The sequence below is a fragment of the Bison bison genome, unplaced genomic scaffold (assembly GCF_000754665.1).
Source record: "Bison bison bison isolate TAMUID 2011002044 unplaced genomic scaffold, Bison_UMD1.0 scf7180017864531, whole genome shotgun sequence".
Lineage (NCBI taxonomy): Eukaryota > Metazoa > Chordata > Mammalia > Artiodactyla > Bovidae > Bison > Bison bison.
Genome location: NW_011495081.1, coordinates 523,391 through 528,348, shown reverse-complemented (window position 1 = coordinate 528,348; position 4,958 = coordinate 523,391).

Genomic DNA, 4,958 nt, shown 5'->3' with positions numbered 1-4,958 from the left:
TTACTTTGCCAACAAAGGTCCATCTAGTCAAAGCTATGGTTTTTCCGGTAGTCATGTATGGATGTGAGAGTTGAACCATAAAGAAGACTGAGCACCAAAGAATTGATGATTTTGAACTGTGGTGTTGGAGAAGACTCTTGAGAGTCCCTTGGGCTGCAAGGAGGTCCAACCAGTCCATCCTAAAGGAGATCAGTCCTGAGTGTTCATTGGAAGGACTGATGATGAAGCTGAAACTCCAATACTTTGGCCACCTGACGTTAAGAGCTGACTCATTTGAAAAGACCCTGATGTTGGGAAAGATTGCAGGCAGGAGGAGAAGGAGACGACAGAGAATGAGATGGTTGGATACTATCACTGACTCGATGGACATGAGTTTGGTGATGGACGGGGAGGCCTGGCATGCTGAGGCCAAAAAGAGTCAGACACGATTGAGCGACTGAACTGAACTGCTCCTTAACCTAGATAGCGTATTAAAAGCAGAACCATCACTTTGCCGACTAAGATCCATATAGTCAAAGCTATGGTTTTTCCAGTACTCATGTATGGATGTGAGAGTTGGACTATAAAGGAGGCTGAGCACTGAAGAATTGATGCTTTCAAACTGTGGGCTGAAGAAGACTATTGAGAGTCCCTTGGACAGCAAGGAAATCAAACCAATCAATCCTAAAGGAAATCAACCCTGGATACTCATTGGAAGGACTGATGCTGAACCTGAAGCTCCAATACTTTGGCCACCTGATGGGAAGACCCAACTCATTTGAAAGACCCTGATGCTTGGAAAGATTGAGGGCGGGAGAAGAAGGCAGCAACCAAGGATGAGATGGTTGGCTATCATCTTTGACACAATGCACATGAGTCTGAGCAAATTCCAGGAGATAGTGCAGGACAAGAAGCCTGGTATGCTGTAGTCCCTGGGGTCACAGAACCAGATATGACTTAGTGCTTGAATAAAAACAGTCCAAAAAAATCAGTAACAAAATTGAAGTAAACTTCTTTTACTTGTTAGCCAACTTTAACTCTATTGAATGTTATTTTATCTCATTGTGGCTTTTGGTCTTAAATCTACTGATTGATCATTTTAACCGACCTAAGATAGTCTCCAGACATCATTCTACATAACATTTCACAGTCATCAGATTCCCATACCATATTGAAGTCAGTCGAAACACTATGATCAATCAAATTGATTACATATTCAAATATATTTTCCCCAGCACCAACACTACTCTTAGAGGAAAAAGGGTTCTTATCTCATTACATTTACGATTCACATAAGTAATGCATAATCCCAAAGCCCTGGTTATTTGCTTCTCAAATTTCTCACAATAGCTCCTGAAAATTTGACTTCTGAGATGCAATCTCACACACCTACGTACATTTTTAAACTTTACTTAGAGTTGGAAATATGCAACTTGTGAGCACAAGTTTTAATAGAAGCAAAGGAAAGTTATTTATTTGAATGAATTAGCTGAACATTCCGGAGAAGGCGATGGCACCCCACTACAGTACTCTTGCCTGGAAAATCCCATGGACGGATGAGCCTGGTAGGCTGCAGTCCAAGGGGTCGCTAGGAGTCGGACACAACTGAGAGACTTCCCTTTCACTTTTCACTTTCATGCATTAGAGAAGGAAATGGCAACCTACTCCAGTGTTCTTGCCTGGAGAATCCCAGGGACGGGGCAGCCTCGTGGGCTGCCGTCTATGGGGTCACACACAGTCGGACACGACTGAAGTGACTTAGCAGCAGCTGAACATTCCATCTACTACAAACCAGAGCCACAAAAATCTTTTTTGTTAGGCCACTTCTGCACTTATCACATCATATGATTACTATCTTACACCAAAGATCCATTATGAGTGTTCTTAAAAATTTGTTTAGAGCCAAGCAATCAGGCATTTATAAGAAATCCCTAGGGTAATAACATGATTAAATTTTTAAAGGACACAGAGGCTTCATAAAAGAAATTTGCAGGGGAAAAGGAGAAAGGAAACATTTGTTTTTCTAGGAGGAGGGCAGAGATCATTGTGGCCGCTTGTGAAGTGGACTTTCAATTCTGTGTCATAAAAAGACTTACAGTTCTGACTTGTTCTAGGGCACTTAGGGTTAAGGATTGATACACCTCTTAAAGTTCTTAGATTCATAAAGCTGCACATTATTATTTAATGAAGAATTTAAATTGCATATCTCTGTAGAGGAACAAAGATAGATGAAAGTATAATGGAAAAAAACAGTCAGCACTTTCATTATAAAGGTATGAAGAAATGTCCTTTTAAAACTACAGACTTAGTTTAACGGATATATTATACTAAAACATGTTACTGTGATACAAAATAATGATTTACAGCATAGATAAAATATTCATTTTCCTTATTTTTTCTTTCAAAATAATTAGAAAGGCAGCACAGAATAATTGCAAAACTGGGAACTCTAAAATCATATGAACCTGGATTAAATCCTGTCTTGGATATTTAATACTTATTTACATCTGTTAAAGTTATTTGACATATATGAATCTGTTTCACCATGTGTGGAAAGAGAAATAATGATAGCCTAGAAGGACTGTTTTAAGACTGAGATAATATCCTCAAAGCTATTAGCATAACATCTGGCTCATGACCACCTATTCATTCAACACACATTTATAAAAAGAGTCTGCAATATAATATCCATTGGTTTAGGCACTGTTTATCAAAATAATAGAAAAGATAAAGCCATTAAAAGTATAAGGTGACATTAAAGACAGTAATAATTATTAAAAAACAAAGACAAAACAAAACTCATCAAGTAAGTAGATTGCATGTGAAAGGGTGGTCAAGGAAGGGCTCTTGGGAGATGCTGTTTGCAAGGAAACTAAAAGGAAAAGGGTGGTGTGCTCTGTAGATATCGGGAACAAGAGGCTTCTGGACAAATGCAAGAGTCCATGAACAGAGTATGTACTGCATCTGTTGGACTCTGCCTGCAATGCAAGAGACCGATGTTCAATCCCTGGGTCAGGAAAATCCCCTGGAAAAGAGAATGGCTATCCACTCCAGTATTCTTGTCTAGAGAATTCCATAGACAGACGAGCCTGGCAAGCTACAGTCCATGAGGTCACAAAGGGTTAGACACAACTAAGCAACTAACACTTTCACTTTTCACAGAATTCATACAGGTTCTAGTATGTTCCCAGAAGGTAAACTAGGAGACAATATTACAAATAGCATACATGCCGTGAATTCAACAGTTAAGAACAAGGACAGTGGGGTAGACTATCTATATCCTATGTCATCTGGATATAACCTTCTGGATTTAGGCTTAACTCATTTGTAAAGTGAGAACAACTATCTCCTAAAATTGTTGCAGGAATTAAATGTGCTAATAAACAATAAGGTGCTGCTGCTGCTGCTGCTGCTGCTAAGTCGCTTCAGTTGTGTCCGACTCTGTGCGACCCCCATAGACAGCAGCCCACCAGGCTCCCCCGTCCCTGGGATTCTCCAGGCAAGAATACTGGAGTGGGTTGCCATTTCCTTCTCCAGTGCATGAAAGTGAAAAGTGAAAGTAAAGTCGCTCAAAAGAATTCCTTTTTTTTAAAGTTAACAACAAACATAGACTAGAGTATCATGCTGCCCATACTGGAAAATCAACTTTGATTTAATGAGAATATAGTCAGTCCAATGAGAATTCTTGGATTACCATTTTGAAATATACTTTATCTGTGTGACTCTTATGAATGTTTTCTATTTTGAAAATATGCCTTTCCTGCTCCTCTCTAGTTTTATTTTTAGGTTTCTTTTAGATAGAGTTGGTATTTCGTTTATTTCCAACTTTAGAAATCGTACTTAAGAGCTCTGCTCTCTCATAAACATCAGTGAACGAAACAAATATTTTGAAAATTGATGACTCATACAATTCAAAGAATTTTAAAATTCAAGAACAAATAGTTTTGATGTTTTCTTTTTGAAAACTTTTGACAGCAGGGTTAAACATTGGATCTAGTTTAAGCATGAACAGAATTTGGCATTCAGATAAAATACAGATCTCATTGCCAATTATAGTGCCTTCTGCATTTAGACTATGAATTTGTGGCTTGCTCTTTCACTCATTTTCCTAGCCAATACTGACAACAATACAGTGAAGTGGGTATTGTTTCCCCTACTTTAAAAAGGTAAAAACTAAGAGTCATAGAGAGTTAACTTAAATAACTATGATGTTAAATGTTAGAGGTAGAATTCAGTCCCAGATGTCTTAAGTCAAACATGTATTCCCAACTATTAATGGTCGGAATATTAGTGTTCCCCAAAAATTCATGGAAAAGTAGGAAATCAAGAGATATGTGGAGTAACAGGCAAATTTGGACTCGGAGTACAAAACAAAGCAGGGCAAAGCCTAACAGACTTTTGCCAAGAAAATGCACTGGTAGAAAATACCTTCTTCCAACAACACAAGAGAAGATGCTACACATGGACATGACCATATGGTCAATACCAAAAACAGATTGATTATATTCTTTGTAGCCAAAGATGGAGAAGCTTTATACAGTCAGCAAAAACAAGACTGGGAGCTGACTGTGGCTCAGATCATGAACTCCTTATTCTAACAATGAGACTTAAATTGAAGAAAGTAGGGAAAATCACTACACCATTCAGGTGTGACATAAATCAAATCCCTAACAATTATACAGTGGAAGTGACAAATATATTCAAGGGACTAGATCTGATAGACAGAGTGCCTGAAGAACTATGGACGGAGGTTTGTGACATTGTACAGGAGGCAGTGATCAAGACCATCCCCAAGAAAAAGAAATGCAAAAAGGCAAAATGGTTGCCCGAGGAGGCCTTACAAATAGCTGAGAAAAGAAGAGAAGCTAAAGGCAAGAGAAAAAGAAAGATATACCCATTTGAATGCAGAGTTCCAGAGAACAGCAGGGAAAGATAAGAAAGCCTTCCTGAGTGATCAACGCAAAGAAATAGAGGAAAGC